The sequence below is a fragment of the Bactrocera tryoni genome, chromosome 3 (assembly GCF_016617805.1).
Source record: "Bactrocera tryoni isolate S06 chromosome 3, CSIRO_BtryS06_freeze2, whole genome shotgun sequence".
NCBI lineage: Eukaryota > Metazoa > Arthropoda > Insecta > Diptera > Tephritidae > Bactrocera > Bactrocera tryoni.
Window position 1 is genome coordinate 76510392 of NC_052501.1, and position 16813 is coordinate 76527204.

Consider the following 16813-nt stretch of genomic DNA (forward strand, 5'->3'; position numbering starts at 1 on the left):
TTTTATATGAGTAGGTGATTTATATAACTTTTCATTCTCAAATGGCGCTGAAAGGTATGCTACTACTTTTAAAACTGAGGTTCTGATTTTATTTGCAGGCATTTGTAAATGATTTCACTATAATTATTAATATTTGTTCATATACAGTTATCTACAACTTTCGAAAATTTTGACGGCGCCCAAAAGTAGGCAACTCATTTTATATGTGAGGTTATGGTTTTGGTTTCATGGCATTTTTTTAAAATTTTACTTCAATTATTAAAATAAGTATATAGATTTACTTAATTTAACTAATTAATAAAATTTTGGCTAAAATTTGTTTATCCATATAGCAGATTTATACTATTCGGAATATTTTTCATAGCGCGGAAATGTAGGCAACGAATTTTCCAAAATTATACCATTCCGAAAAACAGTATTTGAATTAATTTATATATATGTATATATGTATATATTATATAGCAAGTGAATAAAGTTTTCGTGGCGCTGAAAAGTAGGCAACTATTTTTATATTTGTGAACAAGTTTATGGTTTACAGACATTTTTAGACAATTTAACCTCAATTCAAAGTTTGTTTATTTACATAGACGATTTATATTACTTTATTTAATTTTCATGGCGCTGAAAAGTAGGCAACTGTTTTAATAAATGAGGTTAGCCATCGATTCGCAGATATTTTTAAATGATTTTAACATAATTGTTAAAATTTGTTAATCTATATTGCTGATTTATACAATTTAGTTTATTTTGTGTATCGCCGAAAAGTATGCAACTATTTTTAAAATCATATGATTGTTTCCAAAATTACAATATTTCGAGAAATAGTATTCGACATAGTTTATTATGTAGAAACTTAATCAAATTTTCGTGGCGCTCAAAAGTATGCAACCAATTTTATATGTGGGGTTGTGTTTTAGGCTCACAAGCATTTCTAAATAATTTTTCCTTTCAATTATTAAAAATTGTTTAAATATATATGATTTGCAAAACTTTAGTTATTTTTCATTGCGCTGGAAAATAGGCAACTATTTTAGTAAAAGAGGTTATGCTTAGTTTTGCAAATATTTTTATACAATTTCAATTTAATTGTTATGTGTTTATCTATGTACATAGCTGATTTGTACAATTTGGAATATTTTTCGTAGCGCGGAAAAGTAGGCAAAGAAATTTTTATTGGTCGAGCATATCACTTCGGTTATCATACAAACTGATCGATCAAATCAATATTAAAATTTTTTTCTCTCTTATGCTTTAAGATAATGTTATTTTAGCTTCGGCGCTTCCGTAGTTAATGTTTCATCTTGTTTTTGTAATGCTATAGAACCACAAGCTGCTGAAAAAATTCAGTTTGTAGCATTTTTATTGTTGAGCGTGCTAATCAACATACGCACACAGCCACAGTGCATCACTTTTATCGACGATTTTAATGACTTTTGCGTCTTCAGCACTCATTCAACATTCATGACCATTCCGCTATCAAAGAAAAGTAAGCGGAAAATAAACTTTTACATTTCACCATCAACGCTTATATTTGCTTTAAGCATCTACTTTTTCTAGGCGCACGCTCACCTTATCATCCACTTGACGTAATTACCCCATTCATGCACTCGTTTGCCGTTGCAAAGGTTAAAATTTTACACTGCTTTTCAAATTGCTCGAAACTCAGGTGTACTTAGGCGTATGTATGAATGCACAGTTAGGTAAGTATATATATATGTATGTCTGTACATACATATATAGTTTGGCTTAGCTCAACTCCGCATTTATTCCGCTCGCATTGCTGTCATGCACCGCAAACACCGTCAAAGTCAATGGCCAGTCATTAGAGTTGATGTACTACTTTTAGTTGCAACTTACTTACTTGCAACTAGCATTTGTTGCAATGTCCTGCCATGCAATATGGTTTTTTTTCATCTATGGTATTTACAGCTTCAAGTGGGGGTAAACAAGTTCTCTAATAATGCTTACAAGTAAACACACGCACAGATATACATATACCTACACACATATTTTGTATGTATGTGTGACTTTGTGCGTTGCATAGAGAAAAATATTACGAAAAGTTGCAATTTGCAGCAAACATCAGTGCAACAGCGCATAAAACTTTTGCACTGAACTTTAGTGTGCATGTGTTGGCTTGTGTGAGTTGAGTTTGTGTGTGTGTGTGCGTTTAGTTTTGAGGTTGCTTACTTTTCATTACTCCGGTTTAGTGCCTCGCTGCTTGTTTTTGTTGATGTTAGGGCTGATGTTGCCGCAGATGCTGATGTGGTGATGTTTTAGTTTGTGTTGCTGCCGTTATTTTTGCTGTTATTGTTGTTGTATGTACGCTTTGTTGGCAATTGCTTTGGCTTTCTGAGTTGCTAAATATTTTCCGACACTTCCGCACAGCTGTAAATGAGTATACACACAAACACATACACACATATATATACAAGTACATACATAAACTGCTTTTACCAACACATATTCAGTTAAAAATTTTTAGTTTTATCCATGTGTCACGCATATACATAATTATGCATTTTAAGACCGCAGTGAGTTAATTATGACATTCCTCTGACCTGCTTCTGAAATTAGAGAAATTATATTTGCTAAACGCAACCACACATGGGTCCTCTGATTTACGCATGCTTGTTTTATCATATATACATACATATGTACTTATGTATATATAATATGTACACAGATTTATTATATTAAATAAATGTGCGCATATTTCGACCTGTCAAAATGGTCAGCAGACTTCTCACAATCACTATCATAAGAATTTAAATTGTTCAGGGACTCATAGCACCACACGACCCATTTTCTACTGCACGTTTTTACCGTTATATGATGTATTGTTATTTACCTATACATAAAGAACTAGTGGCCTTTCATGAACCATATGTGACAAAATTCTGCCAATTAGTGAGTGGTCAACTCTCGTAAACAGGTAATTGGCTTTTTTCATTAGCATGTTAGGATTTGCATATTTTGATAGAAGTGATTTTCAGACAAAGATTTTCTGACATAACATTAATTGACTTAACTTAACTTAACGTAACTTAAGTTAGCTTAACTTAACTTAGCTTAACTTAACTTAACCTAACGAAACTTAAGTTAACTTAACTTAACTTAACGTCGCTTAATTTAACTTAACCTAACGAAACTTAAGTTAACTTAACTTAACTTAACGTCGCTTAATTTAACTTAACTTAACGTAATTTAACCTAACTTAACACTTAACTTAACTTAACGTAACTTTACACTTAACTTAACTTAACTTAACATAATTTAACTTAAATTAACTTAACTTAACGTAACTTAAGTTGACTTAACTTTACTTAACGTAACTTAATTTAACTTAACTTAACTTAAATACAACATAACGTACCTCAATTTAACTAAATGTTATCTAACTTATGCTAATCTAAACGACATAAATATAACCTAACCTATATAACCGAATAAAACTCAACTTAACGGAAGCCAATTCGACACAAGCTTACTTACGCAATTCCCCTAAAACTAACTTATTATATGGCAAACTCAATTCCCTTAACCTAACTTGTAATAACGCAAGGCCACTTAAATTAACTTAACGAAAATAACCTAAAGTACATTAATCTAACTCAATTTAAGCCAAGTTACCCAATCGAACCAAGCCTGAACTAAGCTAACCTCTTTGCACAATTTAACCTATCCTAAAGCGCATCGAAATTAACTTCATATAACTAAATCTAGCCAAACTTTTTTTGAAGAATCATCCATAATCTATCCACTTATACTAACAAAACACTGATGCCCGAAGAATCATACTCTCGGTTCGAAATCCATCGAAATTCAACGCAGAATAACTTTTGCCAACAGGGGCTACTTCGGACTGAGTATGCAATTGAGAAGTAAAATCCTCTCTCGATGAACAAAAACCGAATACTACAAGTCTCTTATCATCCCCGTCCTGCTATATGGTACACGGGCATGGTTAATAACAACATTTGATGAGCCGGCGTTAGCAGTTTTCGAAAGAAAGGTTCTATCTTCGGCCTTATTCCTATACTTAGAGAAAAAGAGGCTGAGTTGAAGACTTGAGAGTGTAGTTTTACAGAAAAAGCATTTGATCTTCAGATACAGGGTAGACAAATAAGAAGTGTCTTTCAAAGAGCACAGCTTCACCGCAGTTCCAACTGTTCAATTCGAACAGAAGAGTATCCGAAGAGAGTTTTTATAGAGAGAACACTATTAATTTGGTTCTGTACAAAATATTTACATAATCCTTGAGGCTAATTTGTTTAACCAAGGAGGGGTACTGAATTAGCATTAAAAGCTACGCTTACTTGGACCTAAAAACAACAACTTTATTAAAAAAAAAAAACATTTTTTTTTCATAATTCTTTGCATGAAGTGATTTCTTCTTAAATTTTGTTTTTAATGTTTGTATAGGTTTTATGTTCCTTATATGTATTTGTATTTGTATATGCATGTGTCCATCATATCCACATGTTATTAATAAAGAATATAGTATATCTCTTGGTGTTGTTGCTTTTCATTTTGAGTTTATTAAGTTTCTCGGTCGACTTCCGTTTTTCGGTTTGTTGGTTTGGCATGCCAGTTAGCGCATCCGTTTCCGTTTTGCTATATATCAAATGCATACGCGCTTTACTGTCGTCAGCCTTTGGCAAAGCCACGTAACTCCATGTATATGTTTAAAACCATAGGCCCTTTACAGTGTTGTGTATGCTAATAGAATAACAGGAAAAGTTTAACTTTAAAAAAATAGATAAACAAAATAGCCAAATGTTTTGAGAAAACACGAAGAGTCAATGCAGTATGCGATGGTGCATTATCGTTGTGCAAAAACCCAGAGTTATCGGTCCATAAATCCGACCTCTTTTTAGGAAAATCTTCTCGCAAGCGACGCACAACACTCAAATAGTATTCTTTGTTGACAGTTTGGCCGATAGGAGGGTATTCGGAGTGCACCACATTTCGATAATTGAAGAAAACTGTCGACATAACTATAATTTTTGACCTGCCTTGATGAGATTTTTCTGATTTCGACTCACCTTTGCCACGATATGATCGTCTGTTTCCGGATCGTAAGCATAGATTCAAGACTCATCGCCAGTAATAATCCATTTTATGACATCTTGGTTGTCTGAAAGCATTGTTTCATACACGTTAACCCGACGTTGTTTTTCAAAAAATTGAGTGATTTTGAAACCAATCGTATGTTTCACTTGTTTTAGGCCCAATCTTCAAAAATGCTTTTTACTGATCCTTCTGATATTTCAACGATGTCGGTAAGATCTCTGACTCTTAATCGTTGATTCTCAAGTACCAATTCATTTGGTTTATTGACGTGCTGTTCACCAAGTTATGTAGTCCGTCCTGGACGTGGTTCATCGTCAACGAGTTCTCGACCCTCTTTGAAAAATTTGTACTAATCAAAAACACTTGTTCACGACCAACCATCATTATCGAAGGTCTTTTCCAACATTCTGAAAAATTCAGATTCCGCACACAAAATTTAAGGAACTTCTTTGTTGAATAATTTCACTCATCTTTAAAATTGCCGAATGCACTTTATGTACTTCAGAAAGGCAAGCGTATAATAAACTCTAATGATTAGTCTTATGTGACATTTGTCACAAATGTCACTGACAGTCAAAGCAATCTAGAAAAAAAATATTTCGACGAATGAGTTTTCAAGTGAAATTGAAATTAGAAATTCTTACTATTATTTGCCCATTGTAGTTTGTGAAAAAATATTTCATAGGGAAAAAATATAAAATGTATTTGAGAATATTATTCAATGGTTGTTATATAAAAAATATATACTGAGAGAATATTTTTTACAAATTTTGTATTTAAAAATGTATCTGCTAAATAATATTTATTTCAAAAACAACCCCGATCCTCCATAAATTAAGCACCACTCTGTGAATTCCTCGGCAACATTACACGAGAGTGTTATTTACAGCACTTGAGCGGAGAATGTTAATGAATGTAATGAATTTGGCTTTCACTTTTTGAAGCCACTGTGTGTTAGTTGGTGTACATGTATGTGTTGTTGGGTGTATGCGTGCGTGTTAGTGTAATTCCAGCAATTAGTTTCTCAAATGGCGTTGATGAAGACGCCAACTATGACATGGCAGTGAAGGAGCTGCGATGACAACACGAAGAACAATAACTATGACAACAACAACAACAATAACATTTACAATAACAAAAACATTTACAACAACAGTAACATTTACAGCAACAATAACATTTACAACAACGGTAACATTTATAACAACAATAACATTTACAACAACTATAACATTGAGAACAACAATAACATTGACAACAACAAAAATATTGACAACAACAATACTATTAAACACAACTACACCAACAAAGTTTGCAATAACAATAAAGTTTACAACAACTTCACTAGCAAAATTTACAATAACCACGATTGCAACAGCACCTACAAGAACAACAAAAGCAACAATAAAATTTACAACAACCACACTAATACAATTTGCAAGAACTACACCAACAAATTTTACAACAACTACAAAGACAACAGCAACTACAAACACCACAACAACAACATCCGCAAAAGCACCCCCAACAACAAAAACACTAAATTAGTATAAATCTGTGGTTATGGAATTTTCTTAGGTAATCTTCACAACGGCAGCTCAACAGCGTGTGGCACATGGAATGTGGACAATTTTAAGGTTTCAATTTATCGCAAAATTGCCAAAAATTTTAAAAGCAGACTCACACATGCACACACACACCCATATTAACCACTCATATGCAATTTGCTATGTTTACCGAAGACTCAGGCAAGATTCGGTGCGTTTGTGTGTTTTCTTTTAATATAAACTCAAATGAAATATATTAAAATGCATGAGAGCGCAGCTGTTGTTGGTTTAAACAAACACACACACACATACATATACATACATACGAATGCGTGGCAAATGCAGATTTGCAGCTCTCCAAGTCCACAATATCCAGTTGACCATCTATGCCGAATATCTGCTGTGGCAACCTGCACACATACATACATACTAATGGTCACATACACACATAAAAATATATATGTATATAAATGTATTTATATATATACATGTGTGTGCTTGTTTCGTACTAATGCAAATATTTGGAATGTTTGCAGCAACTTATGTTGCGGCTGTTGTTGCTAGCAAATATTTGGCTTACGAAATTACAAAATTTTTGAACAATTTGCGGTGTTATAATTAAAAATATGAAAACTATTTGATATTTAGTTGAAAATATACACATTTTATTCCAGCTATAACTATTCTTAATAAGCAAACGTTTGCTTACGATTTTCAGAACGTGGTTTTCTTCAGTAGCCAAGTGAAGAAAATTGGTCTAAAATTTATTGAAAATATTTCTTATGAATTTTTGAACAAGTTTTGGTGGTTAACTGTAATATTCATACAATTTTTTCATAACAAGAATTCCTTACTCGTGATGCAAACCTACATATGTATGTTTATGTGGATATGCTAAAATATATAATATGTAGTGAATAACTAGATAGCATGTAGAAAGTGATCAAAGCTACATGGAACAGATAAATAAACTGAAAAAAATTCTATTGAATTAAAAACAAGAAATCAACAATAAGAACGTAGAAATAAGGATTTAAATCGGAATTTTACTTAAACATATATTTAGAACTGAACTTAATTTAAACTAAGAATTAAACTTAGACTTAACTCAAACTTAGTTTTACGCTTAATATCACAAAACATTTTTTTAGTTGATACTGACTTTGTTACTTCAAGGAGAACTTAGAATTAAACTTCGACATTACTTATACTTAACTTTAACTTAACTTAGACTTAACTTAAACATAATTTAAACTGAAGAACAGAAAGCAGATTTTTAGTTAACACAGATTTTTTCTTACTTAAAGGTAAACTTCCACTTAACTTAAAACGTAACCTTAAGTCAGAAATTAATTTAGGCATCACTTAAATTTATCTTACACCTTAAAACAAAAAAATAGATTTTTGGTTAAAACGGTTTTTTTTTACTTTATGGTGAACTTAGACTTAACTTAAGTCCTAATATAAAATTTTATTTTAACTTCGACTTTACTTAAACTTAATTTAGACTTCGAAACAGAAATCAGGTATTTAGTTAACACAGATTTTTGTACTTAAACTTAACCTAAAACCCTTTTTTGAATTAAACTTAGACTTAACATTAACTTAATTTTAGACTAAGAAACTAAAAACAGATTTTTAGTTAAAACTGATTTTTGGCCTTAAAGGTAAACTTAGACTTAATCTCAAACATAATTTAAAACTTAGCTTTAACTGAAACTACAGTTGTATTTAGTTTTCGACTTGGAAACAGGAAAAAGATATGTATTTAGTTGAAACCGACTTTTTTCTTAAAGTTCACTTAGGCGTAACTTAAAATTTAACTTTAACCTAAAATTATACTTAACTTACAATTAAATTTAGAGTTAACTTAAACCAAAACTTAGATTTAGGAACAGAAAAAAGATTTTCAGTTTTTCAGTCCTATGTTAACTTAAGACCTAATTTTAACTTAGGCTCAGGCTTCGACAAAAGTTTTGAGCAAAAAAAAACAATACTTTTCTTTGAAAGATAAGCTCAAGTCTACGATTTAACATGGACGGTGATATAAACTTTAACCTAGACACAAGTTTAATCATTTGACTTAACTTAGCCTAAGACGTAGAACTTTGTCTCAGACTTAAAACTTTGACTTAGACTTAAGATTTTACTTAGACTTACAACACATAATTTGTAAAACATTCTAAAGATTTTGATGAACTGAGAAACTTCCATTAAGTACTTTCAAAGGACTTAGACTTAATTTAGCCTTAGATTTAAGACTATGCCTTAGACTTAAGGCTTCTTCTTAATCTTTATAATTTCTAATGATCTTAATTAGCTCTGAAACCTCAACTTAAAGCCTCCGCAGTAGTAACTTATATTTAGACTTAACTTAACTTTGAACTTAAGATTCCTAAGAGACGAAATTTCCACTACTCTCGAAGGATTTTCATCAAAAGGGGATCATAAGTTTAGACTTAACTTAGACATAAAACTTTGCCATAGACTTTGTCGAAAAAATTAATTTTCATGAACAAAAACTTCAATTTCAAACTTCAATGGTACCTTAGACTTAAATTTAGCTTAACTTTGGACTTAAGCTTTGCATTGGTCTGGACTTTGTCTAATTTATAATGAATTTTATGTTGTTTGAAGCTTCAGTATAGCTTCTTCATAGAAGGATCTTAAAGTTAGATTTAAGACTTCTTCTTTGACCTTTTTTTACATTTAATTTTAAATACACTCTAATGATTTTCATGAGCTTCAGTTAGAGGCTTTCATAGAAAAATGTTAGACTTAGAATTAACATGTTCTTAACTTAGACTTAGACTTAAGTCTTCTTTTTAAACTCCATCTTATACTTATTTTGAAATTTTCTCGAATGGTTTCCATTATCTAAAAAACTCCAATTTTGAACTTTCTTAACTTAACCAAACTTAACTTTTCTTAGACTTTGCCTTAGTCTAGATTTTGACTATTTTCTAATGATTTTCATGAATTTAGAAACTTAATTTTTAGACTTCCCAAGCTGCATCTTCTTCCCATTCTCACTATTTTCACTTTGAATTGCTTGTCACCTAATGTAGACCTCATCAATTCCTCCCAAATATTGGCAGCTTCGAAAAATTCGAAAATGCAATCATCTTGAGATCTTCTCGAATTGATGGCTGCTCGCATTGTGCCACAAACATTGCGCAAAAACACTGCAACTTAGCGGGAAGCAACGCATCAGCTACTAAATTGCTTTGCGGCAAGCGCAGTTGGTGGCGGCCATTGCTCCTGTTAGCGCCTTGCCGCACTTGCTTGTAACGAATACCCAATGTGCACTGCTGCCGTTTCCTCTCGCCGCTGACAACAAAGTCAGCGCCTAATACGCTATACTTGCTGCAGTTACAGAGCCACTGTAGCGCCAGTGTACGTTGAAGGCACGCAAACGTTGATGACGAAAATATGTAACAACAACAACGGCAAAAATTTGAATTAATAAACATAAAAGAGAATACACCATAAACCAGCTTTACAATGGCGTGACAACAAGCAGCAATGCAGTGCGCAAAAACGAAAATAATAAGCGAAATTGTCAAGCGCGCGGCCAGAAAAGCAGAAGCCAGCGCTATATATATATTATATACTTGTACATGCAATAAAATCAACAGCAACAAAAAGAAAAGGCAAGCGCCAGCATGAAATCTGTGTTTCGCGTAGTATAGCGCTGAGGATAGCTGCAAAGAGGGGTGCATACACACAGAAACATTCGCAGGCGCGCGGCCGCCAAGGGCTGATGTCACGAGGCAAAGTGGTTCAAAACTAACAACCAGCTGCTGCCCGATTTCGCTTTGGGAATACTCGTTGCGAAATATTTAATATATATAAATATATATGTACATAAATATGTCGTTACCAAAAATCAACAACAACAAACGCAGAAGAGCACAACGCTAGCTCGTTGGTGGTGCGCCCAGCGCCCCAGTCGCCGAAAACGGAAAGCGCGCATTGCAATTGGCAGCAGTGGGAAATGAGTTTTTGCAAGTGGCTTAAGTTATTTAAAATTAAACACCAGTTCTACACAGACACACACACACACATACACTTAGAGACATTTGCGCGCTAAAATGTGTGCAGTTTGCATAGTAAATAATATTAAAATTTGTAGTTATATTTATGTAACAAAGGCGAAGAGGAATTATTTTTGTTGCTGAATGTTAGTTAAGCGTGTCTTACTGCAGGCAAAAGGCGCGCAACAACAACACAAAAAGAAAAACAAGAAAACAGGAATTAATGCCAGCGAGTTAAATAAATAAAAATTGGCTTTTAGCTGTTGGCGGCAATAAGATTAAGCATTTGTGTGCGGCAAGTAGAAATAAATAAAAATTGGCTTTTAGCTGTTGGCGGCAATAAGATTAAGCATTTGTGTGCGGCAAGTAGAAATTTGGCAGTTTATAACACAAAATAACCGTAATATGTTAATAGAAGGTGCCACAAATATTATCCAAAATAAATTTTCCCAACAAAAGCTTTTAAAATTTTTATTATTTTTTTTTTGTAACAAATTAAAAGAAAAACTTTTGAACATTTTCTTATAGCTTTTTGGCTATATTTTCGGTTATCTTTTTACTAGCCAAAGCGCAAATGCAACTCTGTGCTGCTTTTGTTGGCAAACCATGAGACTTTGGAAATATGTCACACTGATAAGAATGTTATTCTGTACCATAAGAGCCATCGTTCTTTATATATTGCGCTCATTAAGTACAATCACCCCATATTCACCTATTCGACTACCAAAAACTATATGACTACAAAAAGTAGCCGATATTGAGTTACCAAAAACGAAGATCTGTAGCCTCCTAAGAAATTTTGAAAGAGATAGGGTCTTAACTTAATTCTACTTCCATCATAGACTTGTATGGGTGTGCGATCACAGCGAAATGGCCGGAAGCTGCAAACCAAGGGCTTGCTAGGGAGTGTGTGTAAACGAGTCGGTTTTCCGATGTCTTCTTGTGTTCTAGCGTTGGAATTTCAGTGAGCTCAGCAAACGCTGGCCAAGAACCAAAATGCGACTCTTCCAGCCCAGACGAATTCTGAACTACTGACTCCTTGCAAAGGCAATTGTAAGTGTTTTGTCTGGATACTCATAAGCAAGCGCTGGTCAACAATCTGTTCTTGTGTGACTGTAAGATCCTTCCTGCCCATAGAGCGCCGTAAGATGTTTTCCGAACTACTGGCCTTTAGCAAAATCAATCTCACCGCAATTGCAAGTGTTCTGACTGGACACTGCTCAATAGGTTCACACTCGCAGCGGCTAAAAATGCTGTCGGATGCTGCTTATGAAAGCTGTATGGATGCAAACAAATCACCTTGTCACTTTACTGCCCGGCTTTTGCCAGATTGAGGTTAAAATAATTAATAGACATCACCTTGGGGAACCTAGCGATTCGTTTCAATTTAAGCTTTAGGGCAGGTTGAGATAACTATATATCCCTTCCTAAATGAAAAAAAAGCTTAATCGACTCTCTACTGCCGAGCGCAAATAATTATGCTTTCATATCTCAAACCTCAAAGCAAATAGAGTCGGCATTGAGCGATCCAAACGTGAACTAAGTTGGGTTAGATTATGTTCAATGGCCTCTAATCAAAATAAGCATCGCACTTGGACCACTATTTACACCACTTTGTGAAGTCAGAATATATAATCAGAGCTTATAAGTAGACAAAGCACTTTGAGGAAAAGCAATTCTGCTTAAGTATTTTGTTTCTATTTACGCCAGCTCACTGAACTGAGGTCAGCGAGTTAACGGAAAGTGTGAGCACTCAAGCCTAAGTTCTCAGTGTTGAGATGCTCTTAACTTGTTTTCTTCCAAACAGATAGTAATATCATTCCCAGCATTATCTCGTGTACAACGATAGCACCAATTCGAACGCTTACAACTAGGTTAAGGCTAACGTTACTGAGCGCAAAGAACTTTCCATTCCAATTGTAGGTCATAATGGGGATTCTGGTTATATAATTATTCACACAGTGCCATCTATCGGTAAACAAAAAGTACATTCTACAAGCGCCAAATATAACTGAATATCATTTAAGTCAACTCCAAAAGCTGTCTCGTTCTAAAGATCGTGGTGTATAGTATAACCAATTTATCAGAAACTTCTTTCTATTGTTCCATTGTTCCGAGGTGAACTATTGTGGCCAAAAGACAACAGTAGGTCGATAAGACATAAAGTGGCTAGTTTGGACTTACATTATAGAAAAAGTACACGGAAATTTGAAATAACATTAAGAATACTTAATTGTTCATCAATATTTATTTTGTCGCCTTCAAAGTAATCCCCACAAGATGTATTATTCTTAAGCCAACGATTTTTGCAGTCGTCGAAACACTTTTGATAAGCACTTTTGCCTTAACCTTCAGCTCATACAACGAATTTTGTTTTATCTCTCCGTTCGACAGAAAACGGAATCCACCAAGCGGCAATTTTAGTTTGTGGAACAAGAAACAATCACACGGAGCCAAATCAGGTGAATACGGTGGTTGATCGATGGTATTCATGGCGTTTTTGGCTTTAAATTCGGTCACAAACGTGGCTCGAAGCGATAGTACATTATCAGCGTGTAAAATCCATGATTTGTTCTTCCACAATTCCGGCTGTTTTCGAAGGATGTTCTCACGAAAACGCTTCAAAACAGCCAAGTAGAACTGCTTATTGACCGTCTGTTTCTGCGGAACAAATTCACGATGAACCAAACCATGAATATCGACAAAAACAATGAGAATTACTTTGATTTTTGTAGTTTTTTTGATTTCGTCTCATGTTTTCCTTTGCATTTCGACGATTGTGGACTTGTTGGCATGTAAACTCATAAACCCATGTTTCATCGGTAGTTATAATGCTATCTTTGAATGTGGGATCGGAATTCGCACTATTTAACATATATAAAGAGATCTGTTCTTTTTTTTTTAAGTTTTATCGTGATGAGTCGAGAAAGAAAGAAAAAGAACCCAAAATATCAACCAAAATCATTCGAACCGACTCGCGAGGGTGTGGAGCTTTCTTGAGCAGTCCTACCAATTTAGCAAAATACATTTTTTTGAAATATAATTTACGCGGGGAATTTAATTACAATTTTCGGGTGCTTTTTTGTCACAATGTGTATAGACTTCAATAGCATGTTAGATTTTTATGAATTTTCTTGTGTCTCGACCTCATAGCAAACTTAAAAAATAAAGCTGTTCTCACAGAAATTTCTATACTAATACTTTATGAAAACTCGAGTCTATGTACATACGAAAGTTTTCAAATGATTTTTCAGCTTCTCTTACAGAAAGGTTTTCGAATATGATATTTTATCGAAAATTGGACTTGGAACCAATGCAGCTCTAAAGCAGCTTTCGAGTTTCATAGAGTTTGAGAATATTCTATCGAGATATAATTTGAAAAAGATGTTCCCAATATTTTTGGTGGTGTCGATTAACCTTTCTGTTTTTAGAATACGGATTTTTTGTTAAACTTAGCGGAAGTGTACAAAGCTTTAGTAAGGAATGGGTCAGATAAAAAATTCCATTTTCTGAGTAGTTTTGTATTTACTAGAAATTTTTTAAATTAGTGGAATATACATATATGAGATTCTTCTAGAGGTATTTTTGGTGGAGCTTATAGCTTTGTATACACACTTTCGAGTACCGGCCACTAAGAAGATTACTAAAATAACTTTTAATATGATTATATGGCCCTTTATCTTCCTAGCCTAATTGTATGCTCATGTTAAAGTAAGAATGACTCCATAAATCCGCTCTTTCAGCATATTGAGAAGCGAAAGCCGGAGAAAAGATCTTCCGTAGCCTTCTTTCTCATCTAAATCCAAACGGCTGCTAAAGCAAACGGAGAATCAAAAAATGTTCGTATATTTGTCAAACCTATTTGCACAACACCAGGGGATTACAAATACTCAACCGCTTCGTTTGCAACTCTACACCACTTCAAGCGCACTCAAAGTATGTGCGCTTCGGAGAGTGGTGGTTACAAGCGAGCAAGAAAAATTATTTATAATAAAAAACGCATAAAAAATGGAAAATGTCGCCGCTGCAGTGACAAATGAGTAGTGAAAATTGCCGGGCGGTTGCGGCATCAAACTGGGAGTTGAGGCTGCTGCCACACTTTTTAATGCGATTTCTCCGACTAATTTTGGGCAATGCATATTTGTGAAGTTTTTGTTGTTGTTATGCATTTTTTTGGGTGCATTTACCATGCGCCTTGCTGAATAAATGCAATTTTTGTCAACTCATGTTGAGCAGCATGTTGGAGTTAGTAGGGCGGAAAGGATAAAGCCAGTCGTCAAAACAAATAAAAAAAAACGCAGCACAGCAGCAAAGGCGAGCGGGACAGCAGCCAGCACTCGGCTGCTAGGCGTTTATGAAGAGCGCACAGGAAATGAGCGCGGACAGTGGAAGCGACCAACGGCAACAACTGCTGTGCAGAGGCCAGCGCTGTCGACTGCACGACGACACGACACCGCGTGTGCGTGTATGCGGTAGTTGGAGTTTTGAACTTTTGAACTTTTGGCGTACTCAACTGTGGCGCTCGCTTCAAAGGAGGAAGTAGAGAAATGGCGTAGCTAAAGCGCAGATGGCTTCGTATGAAAACAAAAATGAATGTATAATAAAGCAAATAAAAATGGGTTTATCAAGCAGAAAAGATTGCATGGAAAAAGTGAATTTGAATACAAAAAAAAAAAATTTGAATACGAAGAAAAAACTGCGAGTGCCACAAAAACTCGTGTCTACGTGAAAGTGGCGTAGCACACAAACAATGGAAAGTGAGTGTGGCGTGTGTAAAATTATGAGTTCGTTGACTGCTGGAAGACTTTAGCGCAGCTTAATGCGTCTTCTCAGTGCACGGCATCTTTGGAGCTATGGTAACAGTCTTTTCGGCCCCTTGAACTGCTTATGCTTGCTCGCATTGCCAGCGCTCACACTTCATAAATCTTTATTGCGTGCTTGCTAGGTAATTACGCTGCGTTCCTTGTGAGAAAATTTGCTTTGCCTTAGCGAAGTTGGTAATATTGATGTGTTTGACAGTATTAATGGTCCACGCTCATGCCTTTTCTCATATGAGAAAACCTGCTTAGAATGCAAGTTCGATAGTTTGACTAAATATAGGCACTACTGATTAGCCAACATTTTTTTAGGTTAGAGAAATTGTTCAAAAAAAGATTGAGGTTCTTCTATGCTCGTAACTTACTAGAGCTCTTGTTCAATAAACTTCACGAACTTGATGAGATTAGGAAAAAGTTTCAATTCACTTGATAAATCATAGTAACTGAGAACACACAAATACCTCAACATCAGAATTGGTACTCGGAGCGCTTAAAAGCGGCCTCAAAATTAATATAAGGTAGTCAGAGCAAAATACTTGTATGCGTGTCTATGTTGGTAGCCAAATGTGTTATAATTTTCATTACCGGCAGATCTAACTAGTATTTCACACTTTAACTGAGGTTCAGTCTGAATTTGTGAAGTAACTGGTCCATACGTTACCAATTATATGCATGTACTATAAGGTATTGTGGCAAAATGCTGATCAACACAGAAATCATAACAAATATTCAGATGGAATATTCAGAGGTTCAGTCCGGATTTGTGAAGTAACTGGTCCATAGGTTACCAATTATATGCATGCACTATAAGGCATTGAGGTACTTCAAGCCATACAAAGAGGATTCGCAGTTTCAAAAAGCTAACTGAAAGTACCTTTGCTTTGACAAGTCGCTTAAGAAATTTCTTTACAACACTTTTCCTACCGGGAGATCCTTATAATTACTCATTTATATGTATACACATAACGGTAATACCTGCTCACACTTAACCGCTCATTGCCTGCCATTCTTATTTTGTGGTTTAAGTGCAATCGCGTTTGTTAAGTGGCCACTTTTATGCTGTGAGTTGCTGTGCTGTTGTGACTTCGCTTTGCCTTAACGCCTAAAAGCATGCTACACAGCTGCATTGTTGTCATTTTGCACGGCATTGTTGCGCCAGCATTATGCTCCTTATGCGATTCTATATGTAAGTCGGACGTTGCAGCGTACCCAGCAATCGGTGCTTAATAGGTCAGTTGCGAACAAGAAACTTAATTAAAAATGTGCATTGTTATTGGCTCGCTTACGAGTATGCAGTGAGCGAAATGGGCTTACGCTTTCCTGTAATACAAAAAGC

At 34.7% G+C, this 16813-nt stretch overlaps 1 protein-coding gene across 7 annotated transcripts in view; it reads left to right on the forward strand.

Annotated features, from left to right (window-relative positions):
- The window catches only part of LOC120770434, a 295387-nt gene that overhangs the window by 51245 nt on the left and 227329 nt on the right, over positions 1 to 16813 (forward strand). The gene's annotated exons all lie outside the window — the stretch shown is intronic.